The sequence below is a fragment of the Dendrobates tinctorius genome, unplaced genomic scaffold (genome assembly GCF_039654945.1).
Source record: "Dendrobates tinctorius isolate UK_male_01 unplaced genomic scaffold, ASM3965494v1 ptg000031l, whole genome shotgun sequence".
Classification (NCBI taxonomy): domain Eukaryota; kingdom Metazoa; phylum Chordata; class Amphibia; order Anura; family Dendrobatidae; genus Dendrobates; species Dendrobates tinctorius.
Window position 1 is genome coordinate 20854374 of NW_027361699.1, and position 25561 is coordinate 20879934.

At 34.9% G+C, this 25561-nt stretch overlaps 8 non-coding genes across 8 annotated transcripts; 5 read left to right on the forward strand and 3 right to left on the reverse strand.

Annotated features, from left to right (window-relative positions):
- Positions 1-452: 452 nt before the first annotated feature.
- On the forward strand, positions 453-525 carry TRNAT-UGU (transfer RNA threonine (anticodon UGU)). Its single transcript has one exon. It is a non-coding gene; the product is annotated as a tRNA-Thr (tRNA).
- Positions 526-5732: 5207 nt separating this feature from the next.
- Positions 5733-5805, reverse strand: TRNAT-UGU (transfer RNA threonine (anticodon UGU)). Its single transcript has one exon. It is a non-coding gene; the product is annotated as a tRNA-Thr (tRNA).
- Positions 5806-9071: 3266 nt separating this feature from the next.
- TRNAT-UGU (transfer RNA threonine (anticodon UGU)) lies at positions 9072-9144 on the reverse strand. The gene has a single exon. It is a non-coding gene; the product is annotated as a tRNA-Thr (tRNA).
- Positions 9145-11984: 2840 nt separating this feature from the next.
- TRNAT-UGU (transfer RNA threonine (anticodon UGU)) lies at positions 11985-12057 on the reverse strand. Its single transcript has one exon. It is a non-coding gene; the product is annotated as a tRNA-Thr (tRNA).
- A 3291-nt stretch (positions 12058-15348) lies between these two features.
- Positions 15349-15421, forward strand: TRNAT-UGU (transfer RNA threonine (anticodon UGU)). The gene has a single exon. It is a non-coding gene; the product is annotated as a tRNA-Thr (tRNA).
- Positions 15422-18261: 2840 nt separating this feature from the next.
- TRNAT-UGU (transfer RNA threonine (anticodon UGU)) lies at positions 18262-18334 on the forward strand. Its single transcript has one exon. It is a non-coding gene; the product is annotated as a tRNA-Thr (tRNA).
- A 3266-nt stretch (positions 18335-21600) lies between these two features.
- On the forward strand, positions 21601-21673 carry TRNAT-CGU (transfer RNA threonine (anticodon CGU)). Its single transcript has one exon. It is a non-coding gene; the product is annotated as a tRNA-Thr (tRNA).
- A 3593-nt stretch (positions 21674-25266) lies between these two features.
- Positions 25267-25339, forward strand: TRNAT-UGU (transfer RNA threonine (anticodon UGU)). The gene has a single exon. It is a non-coding gene; the product is annotated as a tRNA-Thr (tRNA).
- Positions 25340-25561: the final 222 nt, after the last annotated feature.

Here is a 25561-nt window from a genome sequence, read left to right on the forward strand (position 1 = left end):
GCTTTAAAAAGTATTCTTTTTTGAATGCCTCAATAAAACTCCATCTGAACGTAGCATATTACTGACATAAAAACAATTCAGACATCATTCTCAAATTTGGCACAATTGAAATGTAAATAAACCTCATGACCTTAGATTGAATGTTATGTGGAGACAAAGAATAAAGAGCAGATTTGATTTAAAACTTGCTTTCTTCAGCAGTTTCAGCTTGAAAACCTCATCTTTTTTAAATGGTTCCATAGAACTTCAGTTGCGCATAAATTAATACTGACCTAAAAAATTTCGGAACTCATTCTTAAATTTGGTACAGTTGAAAATATAAATAAATCATCATGCTTCTCTTTACATTTTTACCATGCTTTACCTTACAATCATTGCTGGTGTGGATTGCAAATTTTCTTATGCTTTACAGACTGATCCCTATGTTGCTTGAGAAGTCATCAACTTGTAGTGGCTTCATAGCTCAGAGGTTAGAGCACTGGTCTTGTAAACCAGGGGTCGTGAGTTCGACTCTCACTGAAGCCTGACAATTTCTTTGATACTCTACTATGAAAAATGCCTACCTGTTTGGGTCAGTGTCAAAGAATTTAGAGCAGATTTGATTTAAAACTTGCTTTCTTCAGCAGTTTCAGCTTGAAAACATCCATTTTTTTTAAATGGTTCCATAAAATTTCAGTTGCGCATAAATTAATACATCAAGTTGGGCTGCGCACACACTCAGTTTTTTGATGAGTTTTTGGCACAGGAAATAGTATGTGCCCATGACGGCTTTTAAACTCAGGAGAACTTGATGAGTTTTTCAAGCAGAAGACTTTACAGGAAATTTAGGACTTTTCTTCCCCTGAATCGTCTTTTGTGTTATCTTTCTGTTTGTGTCCTCTAAAATATTTCAGATGGCTTTTGTTTCACGGTTTTCCCATTGTTTCTTTAAAGTCTTTTTTACTGTCATTTTCTGATCACTTTATTAACTCCATTGAAAAATGAAGAAATCGTTAGCTTTTTTATGCAAAATCGATGGCAAAACACTCCAAAAAAAGTTAAACAAGTTCCCAATAAAGTGAAAAATTCATTGCTTTTGAAAGCCTAATAAATTTCCATCTGCAAAATACCTAATGATTCACAATGAGGTTTTTTTTATAACCTTTGGAACAAAACTTTTCCAAACACCACTGGAAGTCCAAAAAACACAAGTTTTGATTGGAGGGTTGGGCTGCGCACACACTCAGTTTTTTGATGAGTTTTTGGGACAGGAAATAGTATGTGCACATGACGGCTTTTAAACTCAGGAGAACTTGATGAGTTTTTCAAGCAGAAGACTTTACAGGAAATTTAGGACTTTTCTTCCCCTGAATCGTCTTTTGTGTCATCTTTCTGTTTGTGTCCTGTAAAATATTTCAGATGGCTTTTTTTTCAGGGTTTTCCCATTGTTTCTTTAAAGTCTTTTTTACTGTCATTTTCTGGTCACTTTATTCACTCCATTGAAAAATGAAGAAATCGTTAGCTTTTCTACGCAAAATCGATGGCAAAACACTCCAAAAAAGTCAAACAAGTTCACAATAAAGTGATGTTTTCTTAAGTGTTTTACTGTTAGAAAAATTCATTGTTTTTGAATGCCTAATAAATTTCCATCTGCAAAATACCTAAAGATTCACAATGAGGTTTTATTTATAACCTTTGGAGCCAAACTTTTCCAAACACCACTGGAAGTTCAAAAACCACAAGTTTTGATTGGAGGGTTGGGCTGCGCACACACTCAGTTTTTTTTTATGAGTTTTTGGGACAGGAAATAGAAGGTGCACATGACGGCTTTTAAACTCAGGAGAACTTGAGTTTTTCAAGCAGAAGACTTTACAGGAAATTTAGGACTTTTCTTCCCCTGAATCGTCTTTTGTGTCATCTTTCTGTTTGTGTCCTCTAAAATATTTCAGATGGCTTTTTTTCACGCTTTTCCCATTGTTTCTTTAAAGTCTTTTTTACTGTCATTTTCTGGTCACTTTATTCACTCCATTGAAAAATAAACAAATCGTTAGCTTTTTTACGCAAAATCGATGGCAAAAAACTCCAAAAAAAGTCAAACCAGTTCCCAATAAAGTGATGTTTTCTTAAGTGGTTTCATTGTTTTTGAATGCCATGATAAAATTCAGCTAAAAACCTCTGAGTGCACATTGTCTTGTACCATTTCTGCTCTGAAAATAAAGGAAAAAAAATAACAGCGTGAACACACAGTCATAGCTATTTTGAGTGATTTATTCCACTTCAGGTTTTCAAAAATGCCAGGTGAAAATAAAAGGGGATATTGCATCTTTGAAGCAGGTCTTGATGGAATCTGGTCTAAAGTGGACACTGTAAATCCAAAGGCTGCAAAAAAGCATTAGGGGAAAACTCTTCAAAATCATTTCAAGAACTCTTAAAAAGTGCTTTAGGAGCCACTTTAGAAAGCTAAAACTCCTTTGAAAGCTTCCCAATGATAGGGTGTTTCTGCTTTAAAAAGTATTCTTTTTTGAATGCCTCAATAAAACTCCATCTGAACGTAGCATATTACTGACATAAAAACAATTCAGACATCATTCTCAAATTTGGCACAATTGAAATGTAAATAAACCTCATGACCTTAGATTGAATGTTATGTGGAGACAAAGAATTTAGAGCAGATTTGATTTAAAACTTGCTTTCTTCAGCAGTTTCAGCTTGAAAACCTCATCTTTTTTAAATGGTTCCATAGAACTTCAGTTGCGCATAAATTAATACTGACCTAAAAAAATTTCGGAACTCATTCTTAAATTTGGTACAATTGAAAATATAAATAAATCATCATGCTTCTCTTTACATTTTTAGCATGCTTTACCTTACAATCATTGCTGGTGTGGATTGCAAATTTTCTTATGCGTTTCAGACTGATCCCTATGTTGCTTGAGAAATCATCAACTTGTGGCTTCATAGTTCAGAGGTTAGAGCACTGGTCTCGTAAAAGTGAGTTTGACTCTCACTGAAGCCTGACAATTTCTTTGATACTCTCCTATGAAAAATGCCTGCCTGTTTGGCCAGTGTTATCAAGTTGGTGGGGTTGAATATTGACTTTAGGTGAAGTAAAGACTACCTTTTCCAAAGTTCTTGGTAAGATGTTGATAATTATCAACATCTTACCAAGAACTTTGGAAAAGGTAGTCTTTACTTCACCTAAAGTCAATATTCAACCCCACCAACTTGATAACACTGGCCAAACAGGCAGGCATTTTTCATAGGAGAGTATCAAAGAAATTGTCAGGCTTCAGTGAGAGTCAAACTCACTTTTACGAGACCAGTGCTCTAACCTCTGAACTATGAAGCCACAAGTTGATGATTTCTCAAGCAACATAGGGATCAGTCTGAAACGCATAAGAAAATTTGCAATCCACACCAGCAATGATTGTAAGGTAAAGCATGCTAAAAATGTAAAGAGAAGCATGATGATTTATTTATATTTTCAATTGTACCAAATTTAAGAATGAGTTCCGAAATTTTTTTAGGTCAGTATTAATTTATGCGCAACTGAAGTTCTATGGAACCATTTAAAAAAGATGAGGTTTTCAAGCTGAAACTGCTGAAGAAAGCAAGTTTTAAATCAAATCTGCTCTAAATTCTTTGTCTCCACATAACATTCAATCTAAGGTCATGAGGTTTATTTACATTTCAATTGTGCCAAATTTGAGAATGATGTCTGAATTGTTTTTATGTCAGTAATATGCTACGTTCAGATGGAGTTTTATTGAGGCATTCAAAAAAGAATACTTTTTAAAGCAGAAACACCCTATCATTGGGAAGCTTTCAAAGGAGTTTTAGCTTTCTAAAGTGGCTCCTAAAGCACTTTTTAAGAGTTCTTGAAATGATTTTGAAGAGTTTTCCCCTAATGCTTTTTTGCAGCCTTTGGATTTACAGTGTCCACTTTAGACCAGATTCCATCAAGACCTGCTTCAAAGATGCAATATCCCCTTTTATTTTCACCTGGCATTTTTGAAAACCTGAAGTGGAATAAATCACTCAAAATAGCTATGACTGTGTGTTCACGCTGTTATTTTTTTTCCTTTATTTTCAGAGCAGAAATGGTACAAGACAATGTGCACTCAGAGGTTTTTAGCTGAATTTTATCATGGCATTCAAAAACAATGAAACCACTTAAGAAAACATCACTTTATTGGGAACTGGTTTGACTTTTTTTGGAGTTTTTTGCCATCGATTTTGCGTAAAAAAGCTAACGATTTGTTTATTTTTCAATGGAGTGAATAAAGTGACCAGAAAATGACAGTAAAAAAGACTTTAAAGAAACAATGGGAAAAGCGTGAAAAAAAGCCATCTGAAATATTTTAGAGGACACAAACAGAAAGATGACACAAAAGACGATTCAGGGGAAGAAAAGTCCTAAATTTCCTGTAAAGTCTTCTGCTTGAAAAACTCAAGTTCTCCTGAGTTTAAAAGCCGTCATGTGCACCTTCTATTTCCTGTCCCAAAAACTCATAAAAAAAACTGAGTGTGTGCGCAGCCCAACCCTCCAATCAAAACTTGTGGTTTTTGAACTTCCAGTGGTGTTTGGAAAAGTTTGGCTCCAAAGGTTATAAATAAAACCTCATTGTGAATCTTTAGGTATTTTGCAGATGGAAATTTATTAGGCATTCAAAAACAATGAATTTTTCTAACAGTAAAACACTTAAGAAAACATCACTTTATTGTGAACTTGTTTGACTTTTTTGGAGTGTTTTGCCATCGATTTTGCGTAGAAAAGCTAACGATTTCTTCATTTTTCAATGGAGTGAATAAAGTGACCAGAAAATGACAGTAAAAAAGACTTTAAAGAAACAATGGGAAAACCCTGAAAAAAAAGCCATCTGAAATATTTTACAGGACACAAACAGAAAGATGACACAAAAGACGATTCAGGGGAAGAAAAGTCCTAAATTTCCTGTAAAGTCTTCTGCTTGAAAAACTCATCAAGTTCTCCTGAGTTTAAAAGCCGTCATGTGCACATACTATTTCCTGTCCCAAAAACTCATCAAAAAACTGAGTGTGTGCGCAGCCCAACCCTCCAATCAAAACTTGTGTTTTTTGGACTTCCAGTGGTGTTTGGAAAAGTTTTGTTCCAAAGGTTATAAAAAAAACCTCATTGTGAATCATTAGGTATTTTGCAGATGGAAATTTATTAGGCTTTCAAAAGCAATGAATTTTTCACTTTATTGGGAACTTGTTTAACTTTTTTTGGAGTGTTTTGCCATCGATTTTGCATAAAAAAGCTAACGATTTCTTCATTTTTCAATGGAGTTAATAAAGTGATCAGAAAATGACAGTAAAAAAGACTTTAAAGAAACAATGGGAAAACCGTGAAACAAAAGCCATCTGAAATATTTTAGAGGACACAAACAGAAAGATAACACAAAAGACGATTCAGGGGAAGAAAAGTCCTAAATTTCCTGTAAAGTCTTCTGCTTGAAAAACTCATCAAGTTCTCCTGAGTTTAAAAGCCGTCATGGGCACATACTATTTCCTGTGCCAAAAACTCATCAAAAAACTGAGTGTGTGCGCAGCCCAACTTGATGTATTAATTTATGCGCAACTGAAATTTTATGGAACCATTTAAAAAAAATGGATGTTTTCAAGCTGAAACTGCTGAAGAAAGCAAGTTTTAAATCAAATCTGCTCTAAATTCTTTGACACTGACCCAAACAGGTAGGCATTTTTCATAGTAGAGTATCAAAGAAATTGTCAGGCTTCAGTGAGAGTCGAACTCACGACCCCTGGTTTACAAGACCAGTGCTCTAACCTCTGAGCTATGAAGCCACTACAAGTTGATGACTTCTCAAGCAACATAGGGATCAGTCTGTAAAGCATAAGAAAATTTGCAATCCACACCAGCAATGATTGTAAGGTAAAGCATGGTAAAAATGTAAAGAGAAGCATGATGATTTATTTATATTTTCAACTGTACCAAATTTAAGAATGAGTTCCGAAATTTTTTAGGTCAGTATTAATTTATGCGCAACTGAAGTTCTATGGAACCATTTAAAAAAGATGAGGTTTTCAAGCTGAAACTGCTGAAGAAAGCAAGTTTTAAATCAAATCTGCTCTTTATTCTTTGTCTCCACATAACATTCAATCTAAGGTCATGAGGTTTATTTACATTTCAATTGTGCCAAATTTGAGAATGATGTCTGAATTGTTTTTATGTCAGTAATATGCTACGTTCAGATGGAGTTTTATTGAGGCATTCAAAAAAGAATACTTTTTAAAGCAGAAACACCCTATCATTGGGAAGCTTTCAAAGGAGTTTTAGCTTTATAAAGTGGCTCCTAAAGCACTTTTTAAGAGTTCTTGAAATGATTTTGAAGAGTTTTCCCCTAATGCTTTTTTGCAGCCTTTGGATTTACAGTGTCCACTTTAGACCAGATTCCATCAAGACCTGCTTCAAAGATGCAATATCCCCTTTTATTTTCACCTGGCATTTTTGAAAACCTGAAGTGGAATAAATCACTCAAAATAGCTATGACTGTGTGTTCACACTGTTATTTTTTTTCCTTTATTTTCAGAGCAGAAATGGTACAAGACAATGTGCACTCAGAGGTTTTTAGCTGAATTTTATCATGGCATTCAAAAACAATGAAATCACTTAAGAAAACATCACTTTATTGGGAACTTGTTTGACTTTTTTTGGAGTTTTTTGCCATCGATTTTGCGTAAAAAAGCTAACGATTTCTTTATTTTTCAATGGAGTGAATAAAGTGACCAGAAAATGACAGTAAAAAAGACTTTAAAGAAACAATGGGAAAAGCGTGAAAAAAAGCCATCTGAAATATTTTACAGGACACAAACAGAAAGATGACACAAAAGACGATTCAGGGGAAGAAAAGTCCTAAATTTCCTGTAAAGTCTTCTGCTTGAAAAACTCATCAAGTTCTCCTGAGTTTAAAAGCCGTCATGGGCACATACTATTTCCTGTCACAAAAACTCATCAAAAAACTGAGTGTGTGCGCAGCCCAACTTGATGTATTAATTTATGCGCAACTGAAGTTTTATGGAACCATTTAAAAAAGATGAGGTTTTCATACTGAAACTGCTGAAGAAAGCAAGTTTTAAATCAAATCTGCTCTAAATTCTTTGTCTCCACATAACATTCAATCTAAGGTGATGAGGTTTATTTACATTTCAATTGTGCCAAACTTGAGAATGATGTCTGAATTGTTTTTATGTCAGTAATATGCTACGTTCAGATGGAGTTTTATTGAGGCATTCAAAAAAGAATACTTTTTAAAGCAGAAACACCCTATCATTGGGAAGCTTTCAAAGGAGTTTTAGCTTTATAAAGTGGCTCCTAAAGCACTTTTTAAGAGTTCTTGAAATGATTTTGAAGAGTTTTCCCCTAATGCTTTTTTGCAGCCTTTGGATTTACAGTGTCCACTTTAGACCAGATTCCATCAAGACCTGCTTCAAAGATGCAATATCACCTTTTATTTTCACCTGGCATTTTTCAAAACCTGAAGTGGAATAAATCACTCAAAATAGCTATGACTGTGTGTTCACACTGTTATTTTTTTTCCTTTATTTTCAGAGCAGAAATGGTACAAGACAATGTGCACTCAGAGGTTTTTAGCTGAATTTTATCATGGCATTCAAAAACAATGAAACCACTTAAGAAAACATCACTTTATTGGGAACTTGTTTGACTTTTTTTGGAGTTTTTTGCCATCGATTTTGCGTAAAAAAGCTAACGATTTCTTTATTTTTCAATGGAGTGAATAAAGTGACCAGAAAATGACAGTAAAAAAGACTTTAAAGAAACAATGGGAAAAGCGTGAAAAAAAGCCATCTGAAATATTTTAGAGGACACAAACAGAAAGATGACACACAAGACGATTCAGGGGAAGAAAAGTCCTAAATTTCCTGTAAAGTCTTCTGTTTGAAAAACTCAAGTTCTCCTGAGTTTAAAAGCCGTCATGTGCACCTTCTTTTTCCTGTCCCAAAAACTCATAAAAAAGACTGAGTGTGTGTGCAGCCCAACCCTCCAATCAAAACTTGTGTTTTTTGAACTTCCAGTGGTGTTTGGAAAAGTTTGGCTCCAAAGGTTATAAATAAAACCTCATTGTGAATCATTAGGTATTTTGCAGATGGAAATTTATTAGGCATTCAAAAACAATGAATTTTTCTAACAGTAAAACACTTAAGAAAACATCACTTTATTGGGAACTTGTTTGACTTTTTTGGAGTGTTTTGCCATCGATTTTGCGTAAAAAAGCTAACGATTTGTTCATTTTTCAATGGAGTGAATAAAGTGACCAGAAAATGACAGTAATAAAGACTTTAAAGAAGCAATGGGAAAACCCTGAAAAAAAAGCCATCTGAAATATTTTACAGGACACAAACAGAAAGATGACACAAAAGACGATTCAGGGGAAGAAAAGTCCTAAATTTCCTGTAAAGTATTCTGCTTGAAAAACTAATCAAGTTCTTCTGAGTTTTATAGTCATCATGTGCACATACCATTTCCTGTCCCAAAAACTCATCAAAAACTGAGTGTGTGCGCAGCCCAACCCTCCAATCAAAACGTGTGCATTTTGAACTTCTAGTGGTGTTTGGAAAAGTTTTGCTCCAAAAGGTCCAGAAAAAAAACCTCAGTGTGAATCTTTAGCTTTTTTGCAGATGGAAATTTACTAAGGCATTCAAAAACAATGTAATTTTCTAACAGAAAATCACTTAAGATAGCATCACTTTATTGGGTACCTTTTTGAAGAGATTTTATGTTCATGATGTGTTTCCTGCAGCTGTTTTGCAGAGTTAGCAATGAGATTGTCTTTCTTAAAGCCTTTCTTGCAGACTTTTGATTTGATGGTGTCTAGTCTGGCGTAGTTTTCATCAGGATCCACTTCACAGAAGCAACAAGTATTTTTTTCTTTGCTACCAGGTGTTTTTGAAAACCTGAAATGGATGAAAACTCTCAAAAAATGTAGTAATAATGTGTGAACATTTTTTCTCAGTATTTGAAATTTTCAACTTTGCAGTTATCTTGATGGATGAGCTCAAGAACTGAACTATTCTGTTTCAAAACATCACAAAGGCTCCAGTGAGAATTGAACTCACGACCCCTGGTTTACAATACCAGTGCTCTAACCACTGAGCTATGAAGCCAACATGACTTTGCCATATCTTTGGATGCCTATTTCGAATCATCCAATAGCCACTCAGCTGCATTACCAACACATGACCTTAAATTTCTATTTTGAAAGCACACTATTAACATAATATCCCATCACCAACAAACCAACTGCTCCTGCAACATAAAATCATGAATTGCAAACATTCTGAATATTCTGATCTATAACTGACTACGTGTTTGTAGGCAATCTGATGTGCAGAAAAATAAAATTGGATGGATAGGCAAAGAAGAGAATTCTACTGCTTGCTTAACTGAATTACAAAGCCACACATCATGAATTGATGAAGAAGGGTCATTCGACTCCTTAAGCTCTGCTAGAAGGAGCTTAAGAAAGGATTTGGACAAACATGTTATACCCAAATATTATCAACATCTTACCAAGAACTTTTGAAAAGGTAGTCTTTACTTCACCTAAAGTCAATATTCAACCCCACCAACTTGATAACACTGACCCAAACAGGTAGGCATTTTTCATAGGAGAGTATCAAAGAAATTGTCAGGCTTCAGTGAGAGTCACTGGTTTACGAGACCAGTCTCTAACCTTTGAGCTATGAAGCCACTACAAGTTGAGGATTTCTCAAGCAACATAGGGATCAGTCTGTAAAGCATAAGAAAATTTGAAATCCACACCAGCAATGATTGTAAGGTAAAGCATGGTAAAAATGTAAAGAGAAGCATGATGATTTATTTATATTTTCAATTGTACCAAATTTAAGAATGAGTTCCGAAATGTTTTTTGGGTCAGTATTAATTTATGCGCAACTGAAGTTCTATGGAACCATTTAAAAAAGATGAGGTTTTCAAGCTGAAACTGCTGAAGAAAGCAAGTTTTAAATCAAATCTGCTCTAAATTCTTTGCCTACACATAACATTCAATCTAAGGTCATGAGGTTTATTTACATTTCAATTGTGCCAAATTTGAGAATGATGTCTGAATTGTTTTTATGTCAGTAATATGCTACGTTCAGATGGAGTTTTATTGAGGCATTCAAAAAAGAATACTTTTTAAAGCAGAAACACCCTATCATTGGGAAGCTTTCAAAGGAGTTTTAGCTTTATAAAGTGGCTCCTAAAGCACTTTTTAAGAGTTCTTGTAATGATTTTGAAGAGTTTTCCCCTAATGCTTTTTTGCAGCCTTTGGATTTACAGTGTCCACTTTAGACCAGATTCCATCAAGACCTGCTTCAAAGATGCAATATCACCTTTTATTTTCACCTGGCATTTTTCAAAACCTGAAGTGGAATAAATCACTCAAAATAGCTATGACTGTGTGTTCACACTGTTATTTTTTTTCCTTTATTTTCATAGCAGAAATGCTACAAGACAATGTGCACTCAGAGGTTTTTAGCTGAATTTTATCATGGCATTCAAAAACAATGAAACCACTTAAGAAAACATCACTTTATTGGGAACTTGTTTGACTTTTTTGGAGTTTTTTGCCATCGATTTTGCGTAAAAAAGCTAACGATTTCTTTATTTTTCAATGGAGTGAATAAAGTGACCAGAAAATGACAGTAAAAAAGACTTTAAAGAAACAATGGGAAAAGCGTGAAAAAAAGCCATCTGAAATATTTTAGAGGACACAAACAGAAAGATGACACAAAAGATGATTCAGGGGAAGAAAAGTCCTAAATTTCCTGTAAAGTCTTCTGCTTGAAAAACTCAAGTTCTCCTGAGTTTAAAAGCCGTCATGTGCACCTTCTATTTCCTGTCCCAAAAACTCATAAAAAAAACTGAGTGTGTGTGCAGCCCAACCCTCCATTCAAAACTTGTGTTTTTTGAACTTCCAGTGGTGTTTGGAAAAGTTTGGCTCCAAAGGTTATAAATAAAACCTCATTGTGAATCATTAGGTATTTTGCAGATGGAAATTTATTAGGCATTCAAAAACAATGAATTTTTCTAACAGTAAAACACTTAAGAAAACATCACTTTATTGGGAACTTGTTTGACTTTTTTGGAGTGTTTTGCCATCGATTTTGCGTAAAAAAGCTAACGATTTGTTCATTTTTCAATGGAGTGAATAAAGTGACCAGAAAATGACAGTAATAAAGACTTTAAAGAAGCAATGGGAAAACCCTGAAAAAAAAGCCATCTGAAATATTTTACAGGACACAAACAGAAAGATGACACAAAAGATGATTCAGGGGAAAAAAAGTCCTAAATTTCCTGTAAAGTATTCTGCTTGAAAAACTAATCAAGTTCTTCTGAGTTTTATAGTCATCATGTGCACATACCATTTCCTGTCCCAAAAACTCATCAAAAAATTGAGTGTGTGCGCAGCCCAACCCTCCAATCAAAACGTGTGCATTTTGAACTTCTAGTGGTGTTTGGAAAAGTTTTGCTCCAAAAGGTCCAGAAAAAAACCCTCAGTGTGAATCTTTAGCTTTTTTGCAGATGGAAGTTTACTAAGGCATTCAAAAACAATTGTAATTTTCTAACAGGAAATCACTTAAGATAGCATCACTTTATTGGGTACCTTTTTGAAGAGATTTTATGTTCATGATGTGTTTCCTGCAGCTGTTTTGCAGAGTTAGCTGTTTTGTTAGAGTTAGTTTCTTAAAGCCTTTCTTGCAGACTTTTGATTTGATGGTGTCTAGTCTGGCGTAGTTTTCATCAGGATCCACTTCACAAAAGCAACAAGTATTTTTTTCTTTGCCACCAGGTGTTTTTGAAAACCTGAAATGGATGAAAACTCTCAAAAATGTAGTAATTATGTGTGAACATTTTTTCTCAGTATTTGAAATTTTCAACTTTGCAGTTATCTTGATGGATGAGCTCAAGAACTGAACTATTCTGTTTCAAAACATCACAAAGGCTCCAGTGAGAATTGAACTCACGACCCCTGGTTTACAAGACCAGTGCTCTAACCACTGAGCCATGAAGCCAACATGACTTTGCCATATCTTTGGATGCCTATTTCGAATCATCCAATAGCCACTCAGCTGCATTACCAACACATGACCTTAAATTTCTATTTTGAAAACACACTATTAACATAATATCCCATCACCAACAAACCAACTGCTCCTGCAACATAAAATCATGAATTGCAAACATTCTGAATATTCTGATCTATAACTAACTACGTGTTTGTAGGCAATCTGATGTGCAGAAAAATAAAATTGGATGGATAGGCAAAGAACAGAATTCTACTGCTTGCTTAACTAAATTACAAAGCCACACATCATGAATTGATGAAGAAGGGTCATTCGATTCCTAAAGCTCTGCTAGAAGGAGCTTAAGAAAGGATTTGGACAAACATGTTATACCCAAATATTATCAACATCTTACCAAGAACTTTTGAAAAGGTAGTCTTTACTTCACCTAAAGTCAATATTCAACCCCACCAACTTGATAACACTGACCCAAACAGGTAGGCATTTTTCATAGGAGAGTATCAAAGAAATTGTCAGGCTTCAGTGAGAGTCCCTGGTTTACAAGACCAGTGCGTTCACCACTAAGCTATGACGCCAACATGACTTGGCCCAATCTTTGGATCTCTATTTCAAACCATCCAATAGCCACTCAGCTGCATTACCAACACATGATCTTAAATTTCTATTTTGAAAACACACTATTAACATAATATCCCATCACCAACAAACCAAATGCTCCTGCAACACAAAAGCATGAATTGCAAACATTCTGAATCTTCTGATCTATAACTGACTACGTGTTTGTAGGCAATCTGATGTGCAGAAAAATAAAATTGGATGGATAGGCAAAGAACAGAATTCTACTGCTTACTTTACTAAAATATATTACAAAGCCACACATCATGAATTGATGAAGAAGGGTCATTAGACTCCTAAAGCTCTGCTAGAAGGAGCTTAAGAAAGGATTTGGACAAACCTGTTATACCCAAATGTCATATATTACACTGGTCAACAGCATTTTTGGTGCCAAAGATATTTCATCGAATTTAGGGTATTTTTGGGGTGCTGATTCTGAATATGTCATCAGTTTTGCCAGATTGGCTCAAGTTTTTGAGATTTTTGGTATCTTACACAGGTCAACGAAAAAAAATTTTTTTTCTGGTGTCCAAAATATTTTAATGAATTTGGGGTATTTTTGGGGTGCTGATTCTGAATATGTCATCAGTTTTGCCAGATTGGCTCAAGTTTTTGAGATTTTTGGTATCTTATTTATAGCACTTGTTGGTAAATGCGACGCATCATCTCATTAATTTCTTTGGATTAGTACTTGAACTGAGCAGTTCTCAATATAGTTTTGTGTTAATTAGTGTTCTAAAAGTTTGTTCATAGCTTGATTTTTGCACTAACTTTATGTTGTTGTCTGTTTTCCAGTGAAAAGCATGAACTCATCATGAAGAAGTTGTCTTAACGATCCAGACTCATTCTGTTACATTTGTGGTGAATATACACTGCCAAAACATAGAAGAAACATAACACACTTCGTAAAAAAAGTGTATTTTGCCTATTTTGGGGTTATGCTTGGGGACCAAGACAAGTTTTGGGCACCACACATAGTGTGCAAAGCATGTATCGAATTATTACGAAAATGGAGCAAAGGACAAAGAAAAAGCTTCAAATTTGGTGTTCCAATGGTGTGGAGAGAGCCAAAAAATCATCATGATGACTGTTATTTCTGTGCAGTGCAAGTGCAAGGATTCAATAAGCATAAGAAACGAAAATGGGAGTAACATGGAATCTGCAAGAAGGCCTGTCCCTCATTGTGAAGATGTGCCTGTACCTGTGTTTACCATAAATAACAGTCATCATGATGATTTTTTGGCTCTCTCCACACCATTGGAACACCAAATTTGAAGCTTTTTCTTTGTCCTTTGCTCCATTTTCGTAATAATTCGATACATGCTTTGCACACTATGTGTGGTGCCCAAAACTTGTCTTGGTCCCCAAGCATAACCCCAAAATAGGCAAAATACACTTTTTTTACGAAGTCTGTTATGTTTCTTCTATGTTTTGGCAGTGTGTATTCACCACAAATGTAACAGAATGAGTCTGGATCGTTAAGACAACTTCTTCTTGATGAGTTCATGCTTTTCACTGGAAAACAGACAACAACATAAAGTTAGTGCAAAAATCAAGCTATGAACAAACTTTTAGAACACTAATTAACACAAAACTATATTGAGAACTGCTCAGTTCAAGTACTAATCCAAAGAAATTAATGAGATGATGCGTCGCATTTACCAACAAGTGCTATATATGACATTTGGGTATAACAGGTTTGTCCAAATCCTTTCTTAAGCTCCTTCTAGCAGAGCTTTAGGAGTCTAATGACCCTTCTTCATCAATTCATGATGTGTGGCTTTGTAATATATTTTAGTAAAGTAAGCAGTAGAATTCTGTTCTTTGCCTATCCATCCAATTTTATTTTTCTGCACATCAGATTGCCTACAAACACGTAGTCAGTTATAGATCAGAAGATTCAGAATGTTTGCAATTCATGCTTTTGTGTTGCAGGAGCATTTGGTTTGTTGGTGATGGGATATTATGTTAATAGTGTGTTTTCAAAATAGAAATTTAAGATCATGTGTTGGTAATGCAGCTGAGTGGCTATTGGATGGTTTGAAATAGAGATCCAAAGATTGGGCCAAGTCATGTTGGCGTCATAGCTTAGTGGTGAACGCACTGGTCTTGTAAACCAGGGACTCTCACTGAAGCCTGACAATTTCTTTGATACTCTCCTATGAAAAATGCCTACCTGTTTGGGTCAGTGTTATCAAGTTGGTGGGGTTGAATATTGACTTTAGGTGAAGTAAAGACTACCTTTTCAAAAGTTCTTGGTAAGATGTTGATAATATTTGGGTATAACATGTTTGTCCAAATCCTTTCTTAAGCTCCTTCTAGCAGAGCTTTAGGAATCGAATGACCCTTCTTCATCAATTCATGATGTGTGGCTTTGTAATTTAGTTAAGCAAGCAGTAGAATTCTGTTCTTTGCCTATCCATCCAATTTTATTTTTCTGCACATCAGATTGCCTACAAACACGTAGTTAGTTATAGATCAGAATATTCAGAATGTTTGCAATTCATGATTTTATGTTGCAGGAGCAGTTGGTTTGTTGGTGATGGGATATTATGTTAATAGTGTGTTTTCAAAATAGAAATTTAAGGTCATGTGTTGGTAATGCAGCTGAGTGGCTATTGGATGATTCGAAATAGGCATCCAAAGATATGGCAAAGTCATGTTGGCTTCATGGCTCAGTGGTTAGAGCACTGGTCTTGTAAACCAGGGGTCGTGAGTTCAATTCTCACTGGAGCCTTTGTGATGTTTTGAAACAGAATAGTTCAGTTCTTGAGCTCATCCATCAAGATAACTGCAAAGTTGAAAATTTCAAATACTGAGAAAAAATGTTCACACATAATTACTACATTTTTGAGAGTTTTCATCCATTTCAGGTTTTCAAAAACACCTGGTGGCAAAGAAAAAAATACTTGTTGCTTTTGTGAAGTGGATCCTGATGAAAACTACGCCAGACTAGACACCATCAAATCAAAAGTCTGCAAGAAAGGCTTTAAGAAACTAACTCTAACAAAACAGCTAACTCTGCAAAACAGCTGCAGGAAACACATCATGAACATAAAATCTCTCCAAAAAGGTACCCAATAAAGTGATGCTATCTTAAGTGATTTCCTGTTAGAAAATTACAATTGTTTTTGAATGCCTTAGTAAACTTCCATCTGCAAAAAAGCTAAAGATTCACACTGAGGGTTTTTTTCTGGACCTTTTGGAGCAAAACTTTTCCAAACACCACTAGAAGTTCAAAATGCACACGTTTTGATTGGAGGGTTGGGCTGCGCACACACTCAATTTTTTGATGAGTTTTTGGGACAGGAAATGGTATGTGCACATGATGACTATAAAACTCAGAAGAACTTGATTAGTTTTTCAAGCAGAATACTTTACAGGAAATTTAGGACTTTTTTTCCCCTGAATCATCTTTTGTGTCATCTTTCTGTTTGTGTCCTGTAAAATATTTCAGATGGCTTTTTTTTCAGGGTTTTCCCATTGCTTCTTTAAAGTCTTTATTACTGTCATTTTCTGGTCACTTTATTCACTCCATTGAAAAATGAACAAATCGTTAGCTTTTTTACGCAAAATCGATGGCAAAACACTCCAAAAAAGTCAAACAAGTTCCCAATAAAGTGATGTTTTCTTAAGTGTTTTACTGTTAGAAAAATTCATTGTTTTTGAATGCCTAATAAATTTCCATCTGCAAAATACCTAATGATTCACAATGAGGTTTTATTTATAACCTTTGGAGCCAAACTTTTCCAAACACCACTGGAAGTTCAAAAAACACAAGTTTTGAATGGAGGGTTGGGCTGCACACACACTCAGTTTTTTTTATGAGTTTTTGGGACAGGAAATAGAAGGTGCACATGACGGCTTTTAAACTCAGGAGAACTTGAGTTTTTCAAGCAGAAGACTTTACAGGAAATTTAGGACTTTTCTTCCCCTGAATCATCTTTTGTGTCATCTTTCTGTTTGTGTCCTCTAAAATATTTCAGATGGCTTTTTTTCACGCTTTTCCCATTGTTTCTTTAAAGTCTTTTTTACTGTCATTTTCTGGTCACTTTATTCACTCCATTGAAAAATAAAGAAATCGTTAGCTTTTTTACGCAAAATCGATGGCAAAAAACTCCAAAAAAGTCAAACAAGTTCCCAATAAAGTGATGTTTTCTTAAGTGGTTTCATTGTTTTTGAATGCCATGATAAAATTCAGCTAAAAACCTCTGAGTGCACATTGTCTTGTAGCATTTCTGCTATGAAAATAAAGGAAAAAAAATAACAGTGTGAACACACAGTCATAGCTATTTTGAGTGATTTATTCCACTTCAGGTTTTGAAAAATGCCAGGTGAAAATAAAAGGTGATATTGCATCTTTGAAGCAGGTCTTGATGGAATCTGGTCTAAAGTGGACACTGTAAATCCAAAGGCTGCAAAAAAGCATTAGGGGAAAACTCTTCAAAATCATTACAAGAACTCTTAAAAAGTGCTTTAGGAGCCACTTTATAAAGCTAAAACTCCTTTGAAAGCTTCCCAATGATAGGGTGTTTCTGCTTTAAAAAGTATTCTTTTTTGAATGCCTCAATAAAACTCCATCTGAACGTAGCATATTACTGACATAAAAACAATTCAGACATCATTCTCAAATTTGGCACAATTGAAATGTAAATAAACCTCATGACCTTAGATTGAATGTTATGTGTAGGCAAAGAATTTAGAGCAGATTTGATTTAAAACTTGCTTTCTTCAGCAGTTTCAGCTTGAAAACCTCATCTTTTTTAAATGGTTCCATAGAACTTCAGTTGCGCATAAATTAATACTGACCCAAAAAACATTTCGGAACTCATTCTTAAATTTGGTACAATTGAAAATATAAATAAATCATCATGCTTCTCTTTACATTTTTACCATGCTTTACCTTACAATCATTGCTGGTGTGGATTTCAAATTTTCTTATGCTTTACAGACTGATCCCTATGTTGCTTGAGAAATCCTCAACTTGTAGTGGCTTCATAGCTCAAAGGTTAGAGACTGGTCTCGTAAACCAGTGACTCTCACTGAAGCCTGACAATTTCTTTGATACTCTCCTATGAAAAATGCCTACCTGTTTGGGTCAGTGTTATCAAGTTGGTGGGGTTGAATATTGACTTTAGGTGAAGTAAAGACTACCTTTTCAAAAGTTCTTGGTAAGATGTTGATAATATTTGGGTATAACATGTTTGTCCAAATCCTTTCTTAAGCTCCTTCTAGCAGAGCTTAAGGAGTCGAATGACCCTTCTTCATCAATTCATGATGTGTGGCTTTGTAATTCAGTTAAGCAAGCAGTAGAATTCTCTTCTTTGCCTATCCATCCAATTTTATTTTTCTGCACATCAGATTGCCTACAAACACGTAGTCAGTTATAGATCAGAATATTCAGAATGTTTGCAATTCATGATTTTATGTTGCAGGAGCAGTTGGTTTGTTGGTGATGGGATATTATGTTAATAGTGTGCTTTCAAAATAGAAATTTAAGGCCATGTGTTGGTAATGCAGCTGAGTGGCTATTGGATGATTCGAAATAGGCATCCAAAGATATGGCAAAGTCATGTTGGCTTCATAGCTCAGTGGTTAGAGCACTGGTATTGTAAACCAGGGGTCGTGAGTTCAATTCTCACTGGAGCCTTTGTGATGTTTTGAAACAGAATAGTTCAGTTCTTGAGCTCATCCATCAAGATAACTGCAAAGTTGAAAATTTCAAATACTGAGAAAAAATGTTCACACATTATTACTACATTTTTTGAGAGTTTTCATCCATTTCAGGTTTTCAAAAACACCTGGTAGCAAAGAAAAAAATACTTGTTGCTTCTGTGAAGTGGATCCTGATGAAAACTACGCCAGACTAGACACCATCAAATCAAAAGTCTGCAAGAAAGGCTTTAAGAAAGACAATCTCATTGCTAACTCTGCAAAACAGCTGCAGGAAACACATCATGAACATAAAATCTCTTCAAAAAGGTACCCAATAAAGTGATGCTATCTTAAGTGATTTTCTGTTAGAAAATTACATTGTTTTTGAATGCCTTAGTAAATTTCCATCTGCAAAAAAGCTAAAGATTCACACTGAGGTTTTTTTTCTGGACCTTTTGGAGCAAAACTTTTCCAAACACCACTAGAAGTTCAAAATGCACACGTTTTGATTGGAGGGTTGGGCTGCGCACACACTCAGTTTTTGATGAGTTTTTGGGACAGGAAATGGTATGTGCACATGATGACTATAAAACTCAGAAGAACTTGATTAGTTTTTCAAGCAGAATACTTTACAGGAAATTTAGGACTTTTCTTCCCCTGAATCGTCTTTTGTGTCATCTTTCTGTTTGTGTCCTGTAAAATATTTCAGATGGCTTTTTTTTCAGGGTTTTCCCATTGCTTCTTTAAAGTCTTTATTACTGTCATTTTCTGGTCACTTTATTCACTCCATTGAAAAATGAACAAATCGTTAGCTTTTTTACGCAAAATCGATGGCAAAACACTCCAAAAAAGTCAAACAAGTTCCCAATAAAGTGATGTTTTCTTAAGTGTTTTACTGTTAGAAAAATTCATTGTTTTTGAATGCCTAATAAATTTCCATCTGCAAAATACCTAATGATTCACAATGAGGTTTTATTTATAACCTTTGGAGCCAAACTTTTCCAAACACCACTGGAAGTTCAAAAAACACAAGTTTTGATTGGAGGGTTGGGCTGCACACACACTCAGTCTTTTTTATGAGTTTTTGGGACAGGAAAAAGAAGGTGCACATGACGGCTTTTAAACTCAGGAGAACTTGAGTTTTTCAAACAGAAGACTTTACAGGAAATTTAGGACTTTTCTTCCCCTGAATCGTCTTGTGTGTCATCTTTCTGTTTGTGTCCTCTAAAATATTTCAGATGGCTTTTTTTCACGCTTTTCCCATTGTTTCTTTAAAGTCTTTTTTACTGTCATTTTCTGGTCACTTTATTCACTCCATTGAAAAATAAAGAAATCGTTAGCTTTTTTACGCAAAATCGATGGCAAAAAACTCCAAAAAAAGTCAAACAAGTTCCCAATAAAGTGATGTTTTCTTAAGTGGTTTCATTGTTTTTGAATGCCATGATAAAATTCAGCTAAAAACCTCTGAGTGCACATTGTCTTGTACCATTTCTGCTCTGAAAATAAAGGAAAAAAAATAACAGTGTGAACACACAGTCATAGCTATTTTGAGTGATTTATTCCACTTCAGGTTTTGAAAAATGCCAGGTGAAAATAAAAGGTGATATTGCATCTTTGAAGCAGGTCTTGATGGAATCTGGTCTAAAGTGGACACTGTAAATCCAAAGGCTGCAAAAAAGCATTAGGGGAAAACTCTTCAAAATCATTTCAAGAACTCTTAAAAAGTGCTTTAGGAGCCACTTTATAAAGCTAAAACTCCTTTGAAAGCTTCCCAATGATAGGGTGTTTCTGCTTTAAAAAGTATTCTTTTTTGAATGCCTCAATAAAACTCCATCTGAACGTAGCATATTACTGACATAAAAACAATTCAGACATCATTCTCAAGTTTGGCACAATTGAAATGTAAATAAACCTCATCACCTTAGATTGAATGTTATGTGGAGACAAAGAATTTAGAGCAGATTTGATTTAAAACTTGCTTTCTTCAGCAGTTTCAGTATGAAAACCTCATCTTTTTTAAATGGTTCCATAAAACTTCAGTTGCGCATAAATTAATACATCAAGTTGGGCTGCGCACACACTCAGTTTTTTGATGAGTTTTTGTGACAGGAAATAGTATGTGCCCATGACGGCTTTTAAACTCAGGAGAACTTGATGAGTTTTTCAAGCAGAAGACTTTACAGGAAATTTAGGACTTTTCTTCCCCTGAATCGTCTTTTGTGTCATCTTTCTGTTTGTGTCCTGTAAAATATTTCAGATGGCTTTTTTTCACGCTTTTCCCATTGTTTCTTTAAAGTCTTTTTTACTGTCATTTTCTGGTCACTTTATTCACTCCATTGAAAAATAAAGAAATCGTTAGCTTTTTTACGCAAAATCGATGGCAAAAAACTCCAAAAAAAGTCAAACAAGTTCCCAATAAAGTGATGTTTTCTTAAGTGATTTCATTGTTTTTGAATGCCATGATAAAATTCAGCTAAAAACCTCTGAGTGCACATTGTCTTGTACCATTTCTGCTCTGAAAATAAAGGAAAAAAAATAACAGTGTGAACACACAGTCATAGCTATTTTGAGTGATTTATTCCACTTCAGGTTTTCAAAAATGCCAGGTGAAAATAAAAGGGGATATTGCATCTTTGAAGCAGGTCTTGATGGAATCTGGTCTAAAGTGGACACTGTAAATCCAAAGGCTGCAAAAAAGCATTAGGGGAAAACTCTTCAAAATCATTTCAAGAACTCTTAAAAAGTGCTTTAGGAGCCACTTTATAAAGCTAAAACTCCTTTGAAAGCTTCCCAATGATAGGGTGTTTCTGCTTTAAAAAGTATTCTTTTTTGAATGCCTCAATAAAACTCCATCTGAACGTAGCATATTACTGACATAAAAACAATTCAGACATCATTCTCAAATGTGGCACAATTGAAATGTAAATAAACCTCATGACCTTAGATTGAATGTTATGTGGAGACAAAGAATAAAGAGCAGATTTGATTTAAAACTTGCTTTCTTCAGCAGTTTCAGCTTGAAAACCTCATCTTTTTTAAATGGTTCCATAGAACTTCAGTTGCGCATAAATTAATACTGACCTAAAAAATTTCGGAACTCATTCTTAAATTTGGTACAATTGAAAATATAAATAAATCATCATTCTTCTCTTTACATTTTTACCATGCTTTACCTTACAATCATTGCTGGTGTGGATTGCAAATTTTCTTATGCTTTACAGACTGATCCCTATGTTGCTTGAGAAGTCATCAACTTGTAGTGGCTTCATAGCTCAGAGGTTAGAGCACTGGTCTCGTAAACCAGGGGTCGTGAGTTCGACTCTCACTGAAGCCTGACAATTTCTTTGATACTCTACTATGAAAAATGCCTACCTGTTTGGGTCAGTGTCAAAGAATTTAGAGCAGATTTGATTTAAAACTTGCTTTCTTCAGCAGTTTCAGCTTGAAAACATCCATTTTTTTTAAATGGTTCCATAAAATTTCAGTTGCGCATAAATTAATACATCAAGTTGGGCTGCGCACACACTCAGTTTTTTGATGAGTTTTTGGCACAGGAAATAGTATGTGCCCATGACGGCTTTTAAACTCAGGAGAACTTGATGAGTTTTTCAAGCAGAAGACTTTACAGGAAATTTAGGACTTTTCTTCCCCTGAATCGTCTTTTGTGTTATCTTTCTGTTTGTGTCCTCTAAAATATTTCAGATGGCTTTTGTTTCACGGTTTTCCCATTGTTTCTTTAAAGTCTTTTTTACTGTCATTTTCTGATCACTTTATTAACTCCATTGAAAAATGAAGAAATCGTTAGCTTTTTTATGCAAAATCGATGGCAAAACACTCCAAAAAAAGTTAAACAAGTTCCCAATAAAGTGAAAAATTCATTGCTTTTGAAAGCCTAATAAATTTCCATCTGCAAAATACCTAATGATTCACAATGAGGTTTTTTTTATAACCTTTGGAACAAAACTTTTCCAAACACCACTGGAAGTCCAAAAAACACAAGTTTTGATTGGAGGGTTGGGCTGCGCACACACTCAGTTTTTTGATGAGTTTTTGGGACAGGAAATAGTATGTGCACATGACGGCTTTTAAACTCAGGAGAACTTGATGAGTTTTTCAAGCAGAAGACTTTACAGGAAATTTAGGACTTTTCTTCCCCTGAATCGTCTTTTGTGTCATCTTTCTGTTTGTGTCCTGTAAAATATTTCAGATGGCTTTTTTTTCAGGGTTTTCCCATTGTTTCTTTAAAGTCTTTTTTACTGTCATTTTCTGGTCACTTTATTCACTCCATTGAAAAATGAAGAAATCGTTAGCTTTTCTACGCAAAATCGATGGCAAAACACTCCAAAAAAGTCAAACAAGTTCACAATAAAGTGATGTTTTCTTAAGTGTTTTACTGTTAGAAAAATTCATTGTTTTTGAATGCCTAATAAATTTCCATCTGCAAAATACCTAAAGATTCACAATGAGGTTTTATTTATAACCTTTGGAGCCAAACTTTTCCAAACACCACTGGAAGTTCAAAAACCACAAGTTTTGATTGGAGGGTTGGGCTGCGCACACACTCAGTTTTTTTTATGAGTTTTTGGGACAGGAAATAGAAGGTGCACATGACGGCTTTTAAACTCAGGAGAACTTGAGTTTTTCAAGCAGAAGACTTTACAGGAAATTTAGGACTTTTCTTCCCCTGAATCGTCTTTTGTGTCATCTTTCTGTTTGTGTCCTCTAAAATATTTCAGATGGCTTTTTTTCACGCTTTTCCCATTGTTTCTTTAAAGTCTTTTTTACTGTCATTTTCTGGTCACTTTATTCACTCCATTGAAAAATAAACAAATCGTTAGCTTTTTTACGCAAAATCGATGGCAAAAAACTCCAAAAAAAGTCAAACCAGTTCCCAATAAAGTGATGTTTTCTTAAGTGGTTTCATTGTTTTTGAATGCCATGATAAAATTCAGCTAAAAACCTCTGAGTGCACATTGTCTTGTACCATTTCTGCTCTGAAAATAAAGGAAAAAAAATAACAGCGTGAACACACAGTCATAGCTATTTTGAGTGATTTATTCCACTTCAGGTTTTCAAAAATGCCAGGTGAAAATAAAAGGGGATATTGCATCTTTGAAGCAGGTCTTGATGGAAACTGGTCTAAAGTGGACACTGTAAATCCAAAGGCTGCAAAAAAGCATTAGGGGAAAACTCTTCAAAATCATTTCAAGAACTCTTAAAAAGTGCTTTAGGAGCCACTTTAGAAAGCTAAAACTCATTTGAAAGCTTCCCAATGATAGGGTGTTTCTGCTTTAAAAAGTATTCTTTTTTGAATGCCTCAATAAAACTCCATCTGAACGTAGCATATTACTGACATAAAAACAATTCAGACATCATTCTCAAATTTGGCACAATTGAAATGTAAATAAACCTCATGACCTTAGATTGAATGTTATGTGGAGACAAAGAATTTAGAGCAGATTTGATTTAAAACTTGCTTTCTTCAGCAGTTTCAGCTTGAAAACCTCATCTTTTTTAAATGGTTCCATAGAACTTCAGTTGCGCATAAATTAATACTGACCTAAAAAAATTTCGGAACTCATTCTTAAATTTGGTACAATTGAAAATATAAATAAATCATCATGCTTCTCTTTACATTTTTAGCATGCTTTACCTTACAATCATTGCTGGTGTGGATTGCAAATTTTCTTATGCGTTTCAGACTGATCCCTATGTTGCTTGAGAAATCATCAACTTGTGGCTTCATAGTTCAGAGGTTAGAGCACTGGTCTCGTAAAAGTGAGTTTGACTCTCACTGAAGCCTGACAATTTCTTTGATACTCTCCTATGAAAAATGCCTGCCTGTTTGGCCAGTGTTATCAAGTTGGTGGGGTTGAATATTGACTTTAGGTGAAGTAAAGACTACCTTTTCCAAAGTTCTTGGTAAGATGTTGATAATATATGACATTTGGGTATAACAGGTTTGTCCAAATCCTTTCTTAAGCTCCTTCTAGCAGAGCTTTAGGAGTCTAATGACCCTTCTTCATCAATTCATGATGTGTGGCTTTGTAATATATTTTAGTAAAGTAAGCAGTAGAATTCTGTTCTTTGCCTAGCCATCCAATTTTATTTTTCTGCACATCAGATTGCCTACAAACACGTAGTCAGTTATAGATCAGAAGATTCAGAATGTTTGCAATTCATGCTTTTGTGTTGCAGGAGCATTTGGTTTGTTGGTGATGGGATATTATGTTAATAGTGTGTTTTCAAAATAGAAATTTAAGATCATGTGTTGGTAATGCAGCTGAGTGGCTATTGGATGGTTTGAAATAGAGATCCAAAGATTGGGCCAAGTCATGTTGGCGTCATAGCTTAGTGGTGAACGCACTGGTCTTGTAAACCAGGGACTCTCACTGAAGCCTGACAATTTCTTTGATACTCTCCTATGAAAAATGCCTACCTGTTTGGGTCAGTGTTATCAAGTTGGTGGGGTTGAATATTGACTTTAGGTGAAGTAAAGACTACCTTTTCAAAAGTTCTTGGTAAGATGTTGATAATATTTGGGTATAACATGTTTGTCCAAATCCTTTCTTAAGCTCCTTCTAGCAGAGCTTTAGGAATCGAATGACCCTTCTTCATCAATTCATGATGTGTGGCTTTGTAATTTAGTTAAGCAAGCAGTAGAATTCTGTTCTTTGCCTATCCATCCAATTTTATTTTTCTGCACATCAGATTGCCTACAAACACGTAGTTAGTTATAGATCAGAATATTCAGAATGTTTGCAATTCATGATTTTATGTTGCAGGAGCAGTTGGTTTGTTGGTGATGGGATATTATGTTAATAGTGTGTTTTCAAAATAGAAATTTAAGGTCATGTGTTGGTAATGCAGCTGAGTGGCTATTGGATGATTCGAAATAGGCATCCAAAGATATGGCAAAGTCATGTTGGCTTCATAGCTCAGTGGTTAGAGCACTGGTCTTGTAAACCAGGGGTCGTGAGTTCAATTCTCACTGGAGCCTTTGTGATGTTTTGAAACAGAATAGTTCAGTTCTTGAGCTCATCCATCAAGATAACTGCAAAGTTGAAAATTTCAAATACTGAGAAAAAATGTTCACACATAATTACTACATTTTTGAGAGTTTTCATCCATTTCAGGTTTTCAAAAACACCTGGTGGCAAAGAAAAAAATACTTGTTGCTTCTGTGAAGTGGATCCTGATGAAAACTACGCCAGACTAGACA